Genomic DNA, 20,093 nt, shown 5'->3' on the forward strand with positions numbered 1-20,093 from the left:
CTTGATGAAGTTAATCTTGATCAACATACAAATGGTTTCTCATACAATTATCTAGATGGATGTTATATTAGGAGAAAGTGCATACCGTTATTAATGATGATATTGAAATTGACATTCTTATAGATAATAATGTGATAAATATCAATCATCTAATTTAAATGAAATGTTAAAAGCAATGAGCAAGGTGCAAAATTTTCAGAAGGAAACATAAAGTTTTAGAAACTTCCTAAGATATGCGAAATATGAACTATACCGAGTTTGTAAAAGACTATTCCTATATGCAATTTTTATATTATTTCATATTAAAATGATTGAAAAAGGGCGGATAAAAGCTTTAATATTGTATGGAGCACATTAAAATATTTACAAGAAAAATTTTCAATTGCATGCTACAATTTTGTGGACTTTAAGTGAGTTTCCTAGGTATGGTTCTATATTGGGTTGGATAACATAGTGAAATCTTTCTCTTCTCAAAGATCATTACCAATAGAAGAACAATCACATAGAGAAATTGATGATTCCCTTGGTCATGATGCCACAAGTATAAAATGAAATATTAAAGAACTAACATAATTTCATGAAGCATTTTATATATAATTTTGATTTATTTGCAGTTGCTAAGATCGATAGATACAAGGTTGTGGTCTAGCAAGAGATCATAAGTTGTTCAAATTTGTGAAAAGAGTAAGTAGTCAGTCTAAACAATGAGTTTGCATATAAGTTTAGTTTATTTCCACCACATCCTTTGATGATGTATTATATCTTGGGAACAATAAAATTCTTTGAATCTGGAGAAACCATTCCCATGGATTACAAAGCTAAATTTACTGCTAGAGTTTGGATTGTTATCAAAACCAATGTTGATATACAAGGTGTCTCACATTAGAGAAAAGATCCTAAGAAAAACAAAGAAAGATTGTTATGCTAGATTATTTGTAGTCAATTAACATCATTCATTATCATTATTCATTTTACAATTAGTAACTGCAAAATTTTGTCTACTATTTTTTATATTGTTAATCATATTTTAAAAGAATTGACACATAATTTATTTATGTAGCTATGGTTTGATATTAAAGGGTCAACAAGTGAACAAGATTGTTGATTATAAATTCCAAGTTTCATGTACATGATGGATTAACATTTTGCATCAAGGGTATAAGAAGTTGGTATAATAAAGCAGCAATCTTAGAGAAGTCAAGACCGAACTTGAGCAGGCAAACTGGCATGTTGCTTGTGACTTTGTTAATATGAGGATTATCAAGTGATATCGGATAAATTACTATATTGAAATATTATTTATATAGAATATATTATAATATTTTTTTATTTAACTTTCTTCCCAGTAATGGTTATTCATTTTATTATTCTAATATTTAATTACGTAATATAGTGGGAATCTCGCATCAATTCATAAAACCACTCCGAACTATCATTTAACCTTAACTCTAAAACGATAATATTGCTTTCCCGCTATAGGAAAGTGGCATGTTAGGTTTTCCTATATATACATGAAGTTTATGTTCTTTCTAACTTGACAAACTATCTTTGCATATGAAGTTTCTTTATGGAGGGATGTTCACAGAAGATTAAAAATGGTGTTGAATTTGTAAATTCTATTGTCCAATCAGCATATATAAGCTAAAGTATAATTTTATTTATAAGAAAAACATATTCATATATTTGATTAATTAATTTACATATGCAGTATTGGAGAACACGGTTTCTATGCAAAGTGCACTTATTGATAAAGGTGACACCTTTTAAGGATGAAATTTTGATGTCTATATTAAGTCATAAGTCAAGGTATGCAATAGGAAGGAAGAATTGAGTCAAGGTAGTTAAAAACAAACAGTCATGTTCAAGTGTAGTTGGTAATGCTAAATTGAAAGAGAAGTTATCAGCGTGTGACTAAACCAATAATAAGATTTGAACATTATTGAACCATATGAGAGCAAATAATGATATTAAATGAACCAAAAAAGGAGATGGATGCCTATAATGAGCAAACCAGGACATATTCAGAAAAGATAGATATCTTGCAGAGTCAAAAATAGTGCAATTGCAACAATTCTACAAAAGCTTATTGGTTTTCATCTTAATATGTGTACTGGTAAGAATTTCACTTATAAATAATTTCGTAATTCTTGTTGATTTCATTATATGTTTGAATTGATTTAAAATTGTTATTACTTAATTTAGTACAGGCTTAATCTCATTGGGCATGTTTGGTTCGTGTTAGGGGTACAAGACGAGTCAAGCTGCAAAGGCTTGATTTAAAACTCAACTTGGCTCGAGCTCTATGGTTGCTGTTTACAAGCCGGCATGAGCTTTTTCTTTTTTTATATTTTTAAATACTTTATCTTTAACTACAAAATACTATATCTAGTTCATGTTTAAACTCAATGCTTTATCTAGTTCATATTCAAAATTCACCATATGTTAGAATCAACATATCTTCTATTTTAATTTTAGATAACAATAAATACTGTATTTTTATTTATATAATACTATCTAAAAAAAATCAATCAATAATTTAATAAGTTTTGATATTTTTATAAATAAATAATTAATATAATGCATATATTTTTTATTGTATATTGAATCCACTACAAGAAAATGAATTTGCTTTAAAATTCACCATACACTAAAGTATAGTCAATATCTTATATTTTAGTTTTAGATAATAATAACATATGATATTTTTGTTTATGTTTATTTTAAAACAAGCTTAATCAACATTATTTAGTAAATTTTGGTATTCTTTTTATAAATAATTATATAATATGATGCATACGAATGTTATTGTTATTTTTCAGCATCCACTACAAAATGATGCATTTGTTATAACAAAATAATTATAACAAATGTGTAAATAATTACAAAAACTAGTTGCTACAACAAAGTTTAATTTTTGTAACAATTGTCATAATTGGTCACATGAAATTAATTTTTTTTCAACAAGTTAAATTTATAACAAATGTCATAATTAGTCACAACAAATTGAATTTTTTTCAACAAGTTAAATTTGTAACAAAATCTTAGTCACAATAAAAATTAAAACATTTCTAGGAATATATATTAGTTATATCTATACTTATTAGACAAAGTAATAAATTAACTCGTCACAAGAAAATAAACAAAAAAAGGTTCAAAATTTAGAATATGGAGAATTTCAAGAAAGTCTCTCTCTCAAAACATCGATACAGATAAATAGAAATTAGAAAAAGCTTTGCTACCCATCCAACCTCCATGTCAGCGACAAATTTCAAAGCTTTATCGTCACTGGCACACCTTCTCTCCAAGTTCACTCATTGCAGATTAGAGAAACAACACCTGATTCCAACCAAAGGACCAAATCCTCGGTGCCCTTCCTAGTCTATTATCGGTGGTAAATTTCGAAGCTTTATTGTCACCTATGAGACACCTCCGCTCCAGGCTGACTCGCCACTGCCATCGAAACGACACACCACCAGATGTTCTTCCTTCTTTGCAATTTTTCTTGAAAGTTCATAAAAGAAATGCATTCCAAAAGGTTTCAAAGATTAAGAGGTCAGTTTCCCAATTTTTTTGTTTAAATCACCCATGGTTTAATTTATATTGCATCATTGTGATTTGTAAGTTAGTGTCCTTGGCAATTTACTGTTCAAATAACTTGGACTTGTGTGGTGACATATAGTTCTTGATCTGTGAAATTTCTGATAAAGTTTATGGTTGCTTATGTATACTGCTACATTGAAGCTTCCATAATGCAAAACTATAAACTGCAAATTATACTATATTGTAATACTTCTTTTGTTTCTTCCTTATGCATAGCCAAAAAAGAATGGAGATCTGTGTGTGATAGTTGGATCCCAATTTTTTTCTATGCACAGTGGCTGCTTCTATTTCCACATAAACTGATAGTTGGATATATTGCATATGTGAAATTTGATAGTTAGAAATGATGTGTATATGATCATCCTTCACTATTGTAATTACATGGTGGTGGAAGTGTTGAGGACTATGATTTTAGTTTGAACTACTCCCTTATTGGAAGTCAATTTATTTGGTGGTTTTACTTAGCAATAAAGATTACTATTTTATCTCTGACATGCTCATTCTCCGTACTCCATAGTGATTATTTAGATTCTTGAGTAATGTAATCAAAATTGTAAAATAGTCCATATTTATTGAATTTCTAAAATTTCATTTAAGTTGCATTTCAATTGTTTTTCAGGTATAAAAGACGCCAAATGATAATCTTTCACCTTATATTTCTATTTCTATAGTAGATTCAACATATTCAATCATTCAATAAGATGCTCGCGAGAAGCAAAGTTAATCTAGCAACTCAATTGCATGGAAACTTGCAACACTGTGCCAGCCATCTAAGAGAAAAAGCTACAAAGGGAAGAGAGAATTTGATGTAAACACAACTTGGTTCTACACCAAGCAATGTAGATCCAATATCTTATCAAGTTTTGCAAGACGGGAAGTTTGACATGAAAAGTATCAAAGAGTTGCTAACTCACTGGATAATTATGCACAAGAAATCTTTCTCTCAATTGCAAGAAGAGAGATCTAATCTGTTTTGAAGAAGGGGAATGCCTGAGCTGAGAGGAGTTTAAAAAATAATGATAAAGACATATTGTGTCAATGTTTATGAGACTAAGAAGGTGAAAATGAAGAACTTGCTGAAAAGCTGAAAACAATTAATTTTATGACTGATTGTTGGAAATCAAAGAATTAGAAGTTGGACTATATGTTAAAACTGGTGACCAGAAAGCCAATTGGATTGACAGTTTTGGAAATCATTTAGCAATCTTAATTAATGTGATACTATCTTGATGAATGTAGTAAGCATTCATCTGTGGCACTATGTGTTTGTTGTGCTTACTATTTACGTTAAATGGTGTGTTAACAGCACAACAAATGCCCACAAACCAATTGAATAAATCCATGTAATTAGGCTGCATATTGGATGACAGTTATGAAATCAACTTTTGAGCTTTGGTCTGAAACGTTCCAAGTCGAGAACCTTGAGATTGGGCATCGAGAGTCCTGTAGAGACTTGTACTAAGTATTGCATTCATTGGATGAGTGTCGTGCTTCATCAGCGACAGACATGGGATATCTATACAATTTTAGTGGATTCGTTTACAAGGTTGTTAACTGATTGAACTGACTCGTGGGAATCGTCATATGGAAGACTTGGAGCTTTGGAGCCTTGACTTGAATTCTCATTTCGATAATACAGGATTAGTTCTTGGACTTAAGGAATCATGGCAGTCGCATGCATATGATGGCTATATCTTGTATCTGGCAAAGATGATTGTATCTTCGATGTGGTCGTTATAAGTCTTGTCCAGTGTGGTCGGAGTATTTAGTGGGGATGGTAGATTTCATGATAGAATCCGTCCCCTATCAGTATATGATGAACATATATCATAAGCCCTCAAAGATGGTTTAAACTCTCTAAGTCTATGGCCATAGCGATTGATTGAATAGGAAATAGTTTTCTTTATTGATTAATAGAGTAAAAATATCTCAAGTACTCAACATAGTTGTCTGGTCTAGGATCGCAACCAACGCCCAATTCCATGCCCTAGACTAATGCCGAGAGATGGCCGACGGAAGGACCGGACCTGTATGAAATTCCAGACCCCAAATGCTCACGCCAACATTGACCTAATCTCTAGTGCCATGAACTGCTGCTAGACGGCTACCTATGGTGACAGGCGTTTTCAATCAATGGTTAATTAAAAATAATTAATTAAATTATATATAATTAATTATTTGTGTTAGACACAATGCTCAAGTCTAGCTGAGGGTGAACCTAAAGAGTCACACACAAACCACTATGGAATTGGTGGAACTAATTTGGAATTAATTCGAGAAAAAATAAATTAATTTAATTGAATTAAATTTAAATGATTGGATCATTTATTTAATAATTCATTTGATGGATGGCTCAAGAATTAATTAATTGGATTCATTAATTTTTGAGCTTAACACCATAAATTAATTAGATTAATTTATTAGGTTTGGCTTAATTAGTTAATTAGATCAATTAATTAATATTTGCACTTAGATTTATTTAATTGGATTAAATGAATCTTTGGACTTAGTTGGGCTAAAATTAATTTAATTAATTATATTCCAATGGACTTTGGTTAAGCCTGATTTAATTTGATTAGATCAAGCCCGGTGCATAGTTGAAGTTCATGCCCATTTGTGGGAGATTGGAGCAAGTTAAGAAGGAGTTGAAACTCCTCACCATGATGAACATGATGGAGTGGTTATTTTATCATGATTAAAGGTTATATGCATGTGGGTGTATAGGCTACCTTGGAGGCAAACTTGGTAGTTATTGAATTTTGAATTCAATTGTATGTGATATACAAAACTACACACATATCCAACATAACCTACCTCCTCAGCCACGAATTTTTCTCTGTTTTCTCTCTAAAAATATTCTCCTTTTGTTCCATATTGAATTAGATTCAAGTTAGAACATAAAATAATCCAAAAGCACTAAACAATAGTGTTTGTTTGGAGTTGTTTTTTTCTTCTTGTTCTTTGTTCTATCTAGCATAGGAAAAGAACTATATCTATTCCACTTTGTAGTGTGGACAACTTAGAGGAATTTTAGTTTGAATGCTCAAGTGAACGAAACGGAAGAATGTAAATAAAACAACGCACGTTGTTGCTCATCTATAGAAACAAAAAGGTAAAGTTTCAATTTATGTTTCTATGCTTTTTGTTTCATCCTCTAGCTACATGTCTAGTATGTTTATATGTCTGCTATTATACTTTTGACAAGCACCGAACGTCTGAGAATTTCAAAGGGAACACCCCTTTTGAACAGGTTTAAATTTTTTTATTTCACGCATTCTCAGACTATACCGATTATTTCACTACATTGCGATAATTAGCCATTGGATAGATCAACATTGGCAACTATAGAAACATGCATGTACTCAACTTTATTTACATTCCACTTTCTGCTGAGGTTTAAAATTACCATGTCATTTGACGTTGCTTAGAAGATTGGAACATTCAAAATAAAATTCACATAATATCTATTGACAATGCCTCTGCCAATGATTATGTCGTTTACCATCTGGAGATTTCTGTGGAAACAAAGAAAAAGTTGCGTTATGAGGAAAAATTATTTCATGTTAGGTGTTGTGCTCATATTCTAAACCCTGAAGATTGGAAAAAGTAGAAAAGGTATGTTCAATATTCGAGGTTTTCTTGAATTCCATACACATCATTTTTGGAGTGACTACCAACCTCAAACTTGTTTCTTAATGCAATGAACAGACTGAAAGTGTTATTAGATAAAAAAAAATCATTAGACAAATGATGGCTTTATTCGAGACATGATGGAAAGAATAAAATCAAGTTTGATAAGTATTAAAATAAGATTAATTTGTTGATGTCAATAGTAGTCATCCTTGATAGGAGGCGCAAGATGAACACACGTAGTTTGTTTCCTTAAGCTTTATTTGCCAGGCCTTGCATGAACTCTACTCTCAGTATGAACTGATGTATAATGATAAAGGTGAATCATATGAAGAAATACAAGGGGTCAATTCTCTAGGTTAAGGTACTAAGTAATGTTGGAATATCAATTGTTTGGTCTGAATATGTTAACTTTTTTTGGAGTTATTTCTATTCACCCTGAGAAATCAGAACTCGATATAAATATATTGAAAAAAGTTGTTAATCGGTTAAGAAGGACAACAGAATTGACAAATAATTTGATGTTTTAGAATGGTGAAGAGTTAACTCAATTAAGTACAAGGTCGTATATGGCACGAGATATCCTTGCTATATCAATCCACTATTATTGCTTTGGAGACTACTTTTTGTGTTGGAAGTAGTCATTAACAAGCACCATGTCTCATTGACTTCAGAATTAGTTCAAGTATTAATGTGTAGAAGACATTGGTTGACAAAGTGCTTTGAAGTAAAGAATGACAAAAAAGCAATACCGGTATTCCTTCCAAGTAGGCGATGCTTCTAAAATATAATGTTTTTGGTAAAAAAAAAATCATATTATGTTAGTTTGGTTTCTGAGTTCTTATTTTTCTCTTAACCGGTTATTGCATTATTAACTATCTTTTTATCTCAACATATGTTCGTAATTTTGATGCGAAAATATTCATTATTATTGATGGTACCTTCTTTAAAATTTTGCAATTACTTTAGTTGAGGTGTATATTTGAGTTAACATTTGATAAACTTTGAGAGAGAAAATTCTTACCGAAATCAGGTTTAGCCAAAAAAAACGAATCATAGAGCAAATGTGATATATTTTCTCTTAACTATACACTAATTATACCGTCAATGTATTGCACGTCTTATATTAATGGTCCATGTCTAGTCAAACCCGACTTGAATTAGAGTTTTCCACTTGGAGAGCACTGCTGATATATATTGCTAATGCTTATATTTTGTAGTAAATTTTCAACTTTTACAATTGTTTGACTAGATTGCTTGAATCCTGCTAAATGATTGGACTGATGAGGTTGTGAGATTTAGGTGAAGTGATATGGAAATTTTGTTATTTTGTCACTAAATGATTGTACTTTTTTGTGATGTCAATTTTCTATTCATCTCATTGCTTTTGTTTTTTTTTCTTGGCTTCTTGTGAATGTTTTATTCTTGGTGCTTATTCTCTTATTTAGACTTTTGAATAATGTATTTCAAATTTTGTAAAATAGTCCAAATATTTTTACTGTCTGGATTTTGTTTCAAGAGAAAAAAAGGGGTAAAAATCGAGCTCAAGTTCAGCTTGTTTCCAAGTTAGAGCTTGAACCTATTTTTTCATTTTTGAGCCTAACCTTATCTGGTGCTTACGCTCGATCTTATATTATTTTTTTTTTTTAGCCCGAGTTCGAGCCTAAATTTTGACTCAACTCGACAGGGCTCGATTCACTTGCACCGCTAGTTCGTGTCATTATGCATGATAGAATTGTGGATTATGGATAATCACATATTTAGTTCATGATTTCAGAGCTCGGTATTAATATTGGGTCTAGGCTTATCAATACTAATTTATGGTATAGCGCATAGTTAAGGTTGGATAAAAAAAAATTGTTACTTAAATCCTATCCCACTAACTTGTGGACTCGAAATACATGCATGCTTAAAATAATATACTTCAAATTATAATAATCTAATAATAAAATATAATAAAACTATATTACTTTTATAATATTGAAGTTTGATTAAATATTAAATTTTAGAGTAGAATTTCTGCCATACTGTTGTAATATTTTTGAAAAACTTAAACATTCTCCCTCTTTCTTCTTTTTTTTAATAATTGAATGTCTATTTTTAATTTCTTCCTTCTATGAATGTAAAAAAAGAAAATATTTCATAAAAATTTTTATTTTAAATATTGTATTTCAGTATTATTGACAAACTACAATTATTTATTAAATATAGGTTTTTTTAATCTTTTGTAATTATTCATAAACTCCAATATTAAAATAAAATAACTTAAAAAGAATACCCTTAACACTCTTTTTACATTTAATCATAATTTATAATACCTTCAACCAAACACTATATATTATATTATCAAATGGGATATCACATATACAATATTTCTTAAAAATCAATGAAAATCGCACCTAAGGTGCGAGTAGTATACTACTAGGGCCAAGGTTGTAAATTGCTTTATTCTTAAAAACACAGAAGGGTAATTTGATTTTTTATAGGGGGTATTTTGTACATTTTGTATATCAGATGGGGGCGGCATGCACTTTTTCTTTTATAATAATAATTTAAAATATTGCACCCTATGTTTAATATTTTTTATAATTAATATAACAATATTTAAAATTATTTATTTATAATAGTAAAATTTATTGAAAATTCAAACTTTCGCCCGAACTCATTATATATGGTATGAGCTCAAGCTTGGGCTTGATGCTTGAACCATAAAAGCTCATTACATATGGTACAAGTTCGAGCTAACCATAAGAGCCCATCGAGCTCCACGATTCCAAGAGTGGCATGTTCCAGTGTTTCAACTTGATTCTCAATTATTCAAAGATAAGAGTGAGTCAGCTAGGCAACATTAAAATACTCTAGAAAGAAATCAAGAAAGAAAATAAATCGAGTGATGTTCAGGTTTGGAAACAACAGGCATGAGATGGAGGCCTGCCACGACTGCAAAATCCAATTGCATATATGAGCTAGAGAGAGGGACAAATATGCCATTCGGCTATGGGTTGGATCTATCTCACACCCAACCCAACTCTGAATATCAAATAAAATGATGCATAGGAATTAGACTAATGAATCCATGCATTACATCAGTGAAACCATCTTATGAGCAATTATACATCTGGACTAGCATAAATATAGACAAGAATGACTTGGATATGTATATGCAAACTAGAGGAAGAAGTGTTCGAATAGGTGACTGAAAAAAAATTAGATTGGCGTATTGGAAACTATTTAGCAATCTATATGTATGTTATATTATCTTGATTAATGTAGTAAGCATTCATCTGTGGCACTATGTGTTTGTTGTGCTTACTATTTACATTGAACGGTATTTTAACGTCACAACAAATGCCCACAGACCAATTAGATAACCTATGTAGATGGGATGCACATTGGATGGCAGCTATGAAACCAACTTCTAAAGGTTGGTTTGAAACGTTCCAAATCAAGGACCTCAAAACTAGGCATCGAGAGTCCTATAAAGATTTGTACTATGTACTGCATTTATTGGATGAGTCGTGTTTCATCAACGATAGACGTAGAACGTCTATGCAATTTTAGTAGATTAGTTGACAAGGTTGCTAACTGATTGAACTAATTCGCAAGAACCGTCATGTGGAAGTCTTGCAGGCTTGGTCGGTATGGCTTGAATTCCCGGGACTGATAGTATAGAATTAGTCCTCCAACTTGAGGTATCATGATAGTCGCATATATATGATAGCTATATCTTGGATCTGGCGAGAGATGAATATGTCCTCACTGTGGTGGTTATAAACCTTGTCCACTTTAGTCGGAGTGTGTAGTGGGACAGTGGATTATAAGATAGAATCCGTCCCCTATCAGTATATGACAGATAAATTTTCTATGCGCTCTGAGATGGTTTAGACTCACTAAGTTTATGGTCTAGCGGTTGGTTGAATAGGAAATAGTTTTCAATGTCGATCAACAGGGTAAATGCATCTCGAGTTTTCAGCATAGTTGCCTGGTCCAAGATGGGAACCGACACCCAATTTCATGCCCTAGACTAAAGTTGGGAGATGGCGACGAAAGGACCATACTTGTATGAAACTTGGGAGTCTAAATATACACGCCAACATACACCTAGTCTCTGGTGTTATGGAGTGTTGCTAGACGGCCACCCATGGTGACGGGCGTTCCGATTAATGGTTACTTAAAAATAATTAATTAAACTATATTTAATTAAGTATTTATATTGGACATAAAGCCCAAATCTAGTTGAGGGTGAACCTAAAGAATCACATATAATCACTACGGAATAGATAGAACTAATTATAGAACAAACGAATAAATTTAATTAGATTAAATTAATTCAATGGGAATATAAATGATTGGATCATTTATTTGGAAAAGTCCATTGAAAGGATGGCCCAAGAATTAATTAATTGGATTAGTTTATTAAATTTGGTTTAAGTAATTGATTGAATTAATTAATTAATTAATTGTTGGACTTATGTTTATTTAATTGGATTTAATAAACTTTTGAGTTTCTATAAGGTTTTAAATTAATTGCATTAATTTGAAATCCATGGATATTTGTTAGACTTGATTTAATTTGATTAAATCAAAATCGATCCATGGCTTAGTGGTGGATATAGTGTGCATGTGTACATCACTACAAAGAAAGGCGGAATTTTGCACGAATCGGACGACTATTCCGAACCTCGTTCCATATTGGAACGGGTATTGGAACACAATAGGAATGGAACTTGATAGATGATATCATGATTGCTTTTTTTTATGGGTAATTTTTTGGGAACGGCCAAAATGTGCCAAAATATGTTCCAAAATAGCAGTTACAATATCCGCTCCCACGACCTTTCCAACATAGTAATGTTAAATGGTTGGAACTCTATTTGGAACACATTATTAGAATCAGGTATAGTCTTATATTGACTGTTCTTATATGTGAGACAATTAATGCCCAAAAAAGATAATTAGTAAATGTATTCCAAAATAAGGTATAATTTGAAACGGTTTTGAGTACGCACCTAAGCAATTTTGCGAAAAATCATCCCTGAATATGAGTTTTACTTAAGACGGAATGTGTTACAATGATCGTCCCAAGAATTGATACATGTTGAAATGATTTTGTTATTTTATTAATATTGTATTACTAAAATCGCTCCAAATGGAGTACAACGGCTATAATTCAATGGACAAAAGACCGTACCTAATTACGGTCCAATGACTGTTGCAAATTGTAAAATAACGGCTAAGTTTTAACGGCTAAATATGTGTTCTAGTACCCGTTCTAAATCCCATTCCAATTTTTCCTATATATATATGGTCCTCTCTTTTCATTTAATCTCACTATCTTTTTTCATTCTTCTTATTTTCTCTCTATTTCCTCAATCTCTCCAGAATTTTTTTGATCTCTTACTATTTCACTAATATTTTCATACTCTTGTTCGTTACTCTCTCTCGAATTTTTGTTGATATTTGAAGTTATTTTGATCAGGTAACAATTTTAATCCGTTATTTATCAATAATTATATTTGTTGTAATTTTGTCAATTAAAATTAATGTTATAATATATATATATATATGTGTGTGTGTGTGTGTAGGACTCATCATCATGTTAAGACAATTGAGGAGATAGATGTATGAGAAGAACCTGCCCAATAGGGTGGTTTTTATTCTGGAGTTTGAGGATTGCTACATTTATAAAATGGGCCAAATCTTAACATGTATATATGGACAGTGAGAAAATTAAGTGTCCTTCTCAAAAATGCAAAAATGAAGTTTCCAAAACTACAGGTGAGGTAAATTTTGACTTGTATATAAAAGATTTTATGCTAGAGAATTATAATTGAACATCTCATGGTGAGGAGAGGGTGCATGAGTATTTTGAGGTCGTCACCGCGGCCCCTTTGCAAGTGGAGCAAACTTCCATTTCTCATGAGGTGGAGGGTACCAGTACAAACTCGGTGATGCGGTATAGATGGATTGGACACAGAGGATGATTTTTTATGCCATCAGACCGCCTTTCTGGTCTTCTAATTATAACCAGGATGGTGTGTCTGATGATGGTACAAGGTCGTGTCCTACTGATATAGTGCCGAGTTCATATTATGGTGGGGGCCTTTATGATTATATGTTTAGGCTGGCAGATCGATTGCACAATGTAGTGCATGCTGTCGAGCAGTCATTGTGGAACGATTGCGCGCAATCTCAATTGGGGGTTGTTGCTGATTTGGTGAATATCAAGGGCAAAGGTCATATTTCTCAGCATTTATATGATCGAATATACTAGTAGGCTGAATATATATTGCCCCATGATCACAGTCTCCCATGGATTACTATAGTACGAAAAAGTTGATAAGAGACTAGGGTTTACCTGTTGAGAAGATTGATGCGTGGTTACATGTTGTATTGGAAGGACGACATTGGTCTGGACTACTGAAAGTTTTGTGGAGAAGCAAGGTACATGTGGACTAGGGAGCAAAATCCTAACCACAAGAAAACCCCGTATGCCATTCTTAGGTACCTGTCGATCACCCCTCACCTGTAGAGGTTGTATGCTTCAGAAGCGACTGTCGAGCAAATGACGTGGCATGCCAGCCATCAGACGGAGGAGAGATCCATGTTCCATCCGTCTTATGCAGAAGTATGGAGGTATTTTGACCGGACATATCCCCATTTTGCAGCAGAGCCTCATAGTGTTAAATTGGATTTGTGCATGGATGGGTTCGCACTGTAACACACTCTATCGCTAATCCGATTATATCTTTCCTAAACATCATACTTAAAGTAACCCCTTAATCTATATATATAAATATAGGCATAATCAATATGCACACATAGTCTCAACATCATGACAAACACAATCAACCCAAAACTTTATATATATACGCATATATCAAACACCAGAAAGGAATCCCTCACAAGTAGTTCCTACGCTTTAATTCCTCTATACAACCAAAATGTGATTTGTATTTTAACTGACAATGAGGAGAAAACTACGTACTAGCCCAACCTGACTGAATATAGCGTTTGGACCTAGCCTTCGATAGGCAAACACCTCAAGATCTACTCCTGAAAGAAAATATCAGCAGAAGAATGAGGCAGCAACTCAGTAAGTAAATAACCAGCTCTATCTATATATGTACATCAAATATAGCCCAAACAAGATAAGCAGGCAAGATGCATAGAATATAATCAATTTAATCAACATAATCAGCTTTATTGCACCACATAGCCAACTCGTAATAAAATAATCAATTTAACTCATTTTTTCCCCAGTCTGCTTACTAGAAGGTGATGTAGTATTTTTTCATCAACTCAATATCACCATTATATAAAGTTCAAATGAATCCCCTTAACAACAATCTCATTTCGCATCACAGCTCTTTTAATTTGCATCATAGCTCTTTTATGTCACATCATAGCTCTTTTATATCCCATTATTGCTCTTTTGACATTGTATCGTAGCTCTTTTTCATATCTCATCAAAGCTCTTTTCATTTCATTTCTTTCTCATATCGAATCATAGCTCTTTTCATTTCATTTTGTCGTACAGGCTTTTCAACAACATCAAGGGGTATTTACATCAAAATTATATTCAATTTTCACCATCCCTCATTTTCATATATCACCATTTTTGTAAACAACTAGTAATGTAAAATCATATATCGACATATTTTCATTTAGGAGCAACCAAAACACATCATGCAACAGATATAATATTTTAATATATTTTCTCATTTCACGTACACAATATCGTAAATCAAATTAAATCATCCAACACCCATACAATTTCAGATAAATCAGTTCAATATGAATCACAAATTTATATAAAAGTAATACCACAAATAAAGGGAACATATATAGATAATACTAATAATTTACTTATCTCTACCTTACCACACTTTATCTACCAAATAGATAATTGTTCAGTCCTTTCACTTTATCCATGTATCCTATAATGAGTTATAACGCATATAATTAATGTATCGAGAATATCAAAATTTTTAAGTAGAATATTAAATATTATGAGTTATAACGCATATAATTAATATATCGAGAATATCAAAATTTTTAAATAGAATATTAAATATTATTCGCATAATTCCTAATAATTCTTCAATATTTCATTTCTATCGAAATATAAGTCTTTGTTCTAGTTCTTCTTAGTAACTAGATACTCTAAACTTCATAAAAATACTTATAATTTATCAATTAATTCAAAATAATTCATTTTAATCAAATCCATTATATATTTATAACTATCGTTTTTAATAACATCCCTAAATTAGATTATCGTTAAAAACCTCATTTTCCATATTCTTGATTTCTGAAATTTTATTAAAATTATTAATTGTTGCTAATTTTAATTTTAGTTAAATTCGATTTTTCTAAAATTAAAATGTGCCTTAAATTAATATGAATATGGTTTCCAAACAAAAAAAAATATTTGTACATTGGATGTATGGGGCTTGATATTCATTTTTTAATTGCATATTAATGTATAATTTCTGCATATAATTATGTTATTGGTTATGATATTAGATATCATGTGATTAATGCATGGAATGTTATTTGATTTGCACGTTTGTATGTCATATAAATGTGTTGTAATTGTTTATTGGATGAGCAATGGAGATGATCACAAAGCCCATGACTCATATGTATGGTCTAATTTCTATTGGGTGAGGCCTGCGTGCCTCGTTGTTATTCCTCTTTCTTTTTTTGTCTTGAAATAATAAGGTTTTCTTCCTCCTTTTCTATGTACTCCCCCAACTATTGATTAGTATTTCTAATTTCAATTGTAATAAGTGTAGTTAGGTTGTGAGGATTTTTTTCTTTTTTGAAACAAAATGTAAGAAAGCATTTCCATAGCAATGCTGGCCCAAAAAAAAGAAGCTTGTTGGACGAAGCCCACAATGGAGAGCCCGAATGAACAAAGAGTCATTATAGGGCCCATTAGAATGATAAGGGGTTATAACTTTGTAACAGTGTAAACCACCCTAGATTAACCATAGATCCACTACGGACCGCATCTGAATGTTGTGTATATTTTGGTATTTGATGTATGATGTGTTTAGAATGCAGTTGTTTATACTCAATGATTAAAACTGAAACATGCAAATTTCTATAATGATGAAGTCTCGGTCACAACAAGTTTAACTCTCACTTGGATGGTCCAAGTTAAAAATTAGGCCCTGGATTAAAAATCAAATGGTTTGATTAAATCCAAACCTTCCCTCCACAACAATGTGGTGTGGACTATTTTCACCCATTCGTGGTCTCATGAGTTGTGGCACGTTTGGAATTCATTTGGCTTGGAATTTATTTTATATAAATTCGGCCAACTAATTAAGGCTCACTAGTAAATTGATGGAAGGAGAGTTGATTAAGAAATTGTATTTTTGGAAAGTGCAAACTTGGTCATAATCAGAACCCTATCTATATGGCATGATTGGATCATACCATATAAATGGAAGGGTTACCTTATAGATGCGTGGAATATATCTAGACATATTCCTACTTATCTATATAAGGTATAATATATGTATTATGTGTAATTATTTTCTAAATAATTACACAATTTACAACACACAAAAATCTCTCCCTCTCTTTCTTGCTCTCAGTCGCCCCTCGATCTCTTCTAGAAATGATATCAAGGCCTCGTTCATTCCGGTGTTGTGTGGATTTTCTTCTAAGGGTTGCGACTTTGGAACCTTAGGTGAACAATTCAACGCAAATAGCCGGTTGGAATTTGAATTTTCAAGAGGTAATTTCGATTTTTACAAAATTTATGCTTCTCCTTTCGTATCTCAACCATAGCCTCGTATGAATATTTTATTCTTGTTTTTCATACTACATCAAACGCCCGTGAACAACAAGGATACATCCCTTGGTATGACCGTTTAATTTTACGTTAATATTTTCATCTCTCGCTTTCGCTTGAGCGTTCTCGGGCTGATCCGCTTGTCCCCTTTCATTAATTGTTTGCCAAATCTAAGGATTGTCCTCGATTTTGGGGACCTGGCTTGTGTCATTGATAAGTCACCTCCATTTGACTTGCAAAAAGGGTCCTCACCTAAAGAATGTTTCACTTTTGGGAAAAGGCATAAGGACAACCACAAGGTCCGCAACGTCATCCTGCTTCCATGACCAATGAGCAGTGTAACAGGCTGGACGTTGTTCGCTCGAAAAAGCTCCACATAAAATGAGTTTATGCTACACCGAACCGACATATTGGATACGCTACGATGGAGTCTTTTTTTGAGAGTCAAGATGATTGAGGGTTGTCTATACATAAACATGGGCTTTAAATGATATCCCTTGTGGAGAAGCTCAAAGACCTCAATATTGATCTTGAAAAAAAGATGTACATTAACGTGATCCTTCAGTCCCTTCATCCCTCCTTCGACCTGTTTATCATGAACTTTGAATGGACTTGAAAAATCATTCATGAGTTCATACACATGGTTGGACCAATACGAGGCAACGGATTGAAAAATCTGCGCCGCCGTTATTGGATTAGGAGACTTCGACCTCAAGGGCAAAAGGCAAGGGTGCCTGATGCTGGAAAAGGAAGAAGGTGGAGCAAATCAGCCACCGCAAGCGCTTTGAGTGATCCTGTTGCCCCTCTAGGCGAGAGTAAAGGTTCGGCAGTTAAGAATTGGGAATGACGTTTGCATAAATTGCCAAGAGGCTTTGGAAGAGGGAGCGTTATAAACTCATTTCCTCCCAAGCTGTTGCATTTGTTGTTGCGCAACATGATTGCTAATTATACTCCCTAGATATTGGATACCTACTTTAGAAGCTCATTTTTGCAAATAGTTTGCATAAATGCAAAGGAGTAAAAGGCTTAGACAGATCATCCCAAAGCTAAGCGATGGCAAGGCCATTACTGCAGAAGCTATAGGACTAAGTGGACTTAGCTATTAGTAATCATGTAAGGATAGAATACAATAGTGTAACCCAGCATGATCACGTTTTCATTAGTCTATGTTGGACAAGCTAGACTAGAAATTTGATCGATAAAAGTTCTTTTATTTGACGATGAGTCTCTTGAGTTATAAATTGGTACACTCCATGTCATAATTGGATTATGTACACTCAAAACAAATATCTTAATGGATAATCAAGAACTAAATTATAGAAATGGCATGCATAAGCTAGGTCATATTCCTCTAGTTAGGACAAGTAGGTTAGTAGATTCAAGAAACCTAGAAATAGACAATTTAACTTTACTGACTTATAAATCCTTCTTGAAAAGAAAGAAAGCCAACACTTCATAGGATTACAAGTATTTATCTATTCTTCTTTTAAACGACAGTGAGTTTGATCCGTTAATCTGCTGCTTTTAAGGTGGTTGCCATTATATGATATTGTTAACCCAGGGGTCGAATCTGATAGGTGATCACCAATCATCAGTTTTTGTGCTAAACTTAACTAAAAATATGGCTTAAAAATGCCCGATTCTTGGTTTGTTAATTTAATGAATGAAGCTTAAGCGAGCTTTCATCAATAGATCCCCAAATCAAATATCGAGTCATTAGATTAATTTTCAGCTCCACTCATCATTTAGTCGGACATATGTAGTAAACTTGGAGTCTTATCCAAGTTACCCGTTAGTATCCTCTTTAAAAGTAAAATGCATTTAGATGCTGCAAAGTCTATCTTACAAGTAAGAATTTTCGAAAAGTATGATATTGTTGGCAGGTGGTTATGTGGTGGTGCCTGAGAAGTTGCGAAATCATGTCGTGCAGATTTGACTGACTTCAAGGTACACAAGTTCGATTTATTTCACATATGTCCATCTTGAATTGCGGACTTACGGTAGCAACTAAACAACCAAGACTCTAACTTTTCTACTCCAAATACTGCATTTACATTTAATATGTGTTTTACTCATCATGATCGCACAAATGCTTGTTTCTCTTATTTTCAGCTGAAACCATATGTATCTCAGTGCGCAATACAAAGGGCTAAATGAAAGGGCAGTAGAGATTATATCCTTTGATGGCCGATACCTAACGAGACAGCTCTTTTCGTACCCCCAACCCCTCTATTTGGTTGGTGAATATCAAGCGTCGTCTGCTCACTTTTGACATGTCGAGCTCATAACGCAGCAGTGTCGTACCGCATGGCAAGATGTTCGTGTAAGTTATTGTATTACTCGGTTGTTAACATTTAGAGGGGTGATGAGAAATTGCATCTCCAAGAGATATAACCTGTTGTTTTCATTCAAACTTTAAGCTCATCTGGGTGGTTTTCTCTGCAAAAAATGTGGTTTCTCAAGTATGTTGAAGAACTTAACTCAGTATGCTGAGGATTCTCCAATAACACCCATTACGTTGTGTGCTTTTGAAGAATGCACGTATTTAAGTGTGATGTGTACGTATTGCATGTGCTATGTGAGTAGTTTTCAATTAAAATTCGTGTTATCTCCGATGTTTAGTGTACTGAATGCATGGATAATTATCGGGTGAATAATAATTTATCCTTTATGATATTGAAAATGAGCACATTACCCTACTATGAAAAAAATATAGCAATTTATCTCCCTATACTTTTTAAAATGGAGCAATTTACCTCCTTATACAGAATGGTAAATTGCTTCATTTTAAAAATATAGAGAGGTAAATTATTGTATTTCAAAAAATATAGGAAGGTAAATCGCTGTTTATTTTTTCATAAGAGGATAATTTGCTCATTTGCGATATCACAAGGAGTTGCTTGCATTTTTTCCGATAATTATCATACACAATTCATTTGAAAAATGAATTTGTGGCAATTATCTACCTATACGTATAGCATATACGAAACCAGTAATTTCGTGCAGGAATATATATACCATCTTATAATTAAAAAGCACTTCTTTGGTTTCT

At 32.6% G+C, this 20,093-nt stretch overlaps 1 long non-coding RNA gene across 1 annotated transcript; it reads left to right on the forward strand.

Moving 5' to 3' along the window:
• On the forward strand, positions 3,261-19,536 carry LOC105167766. Its single transcript, XR_848280.2, has 3 exons — positions 3,261-3,552; positions 18,925-18,988; positions 19,154-19,536. It is a non-coding gene; the product is annotated as an uncharacterized LOC105167766 (long non-coding RNA).

Source organism: Sesamum indicum, linkage group LG8 (assembly GCF_000512975.1).
Source record: "Sesamum indicum cultivar Zhongzhi No. 13 linkage group LG8, S_indicum_v1.0, whole genome shotgun sequence".
Classification (NCBI taxonomy): Eukaryota; Viridiplantae; Streptophyta; class Magnoliopsida; order Lamiales; family Pedaliaceae; genus Sesamum; species Sesamum indicum.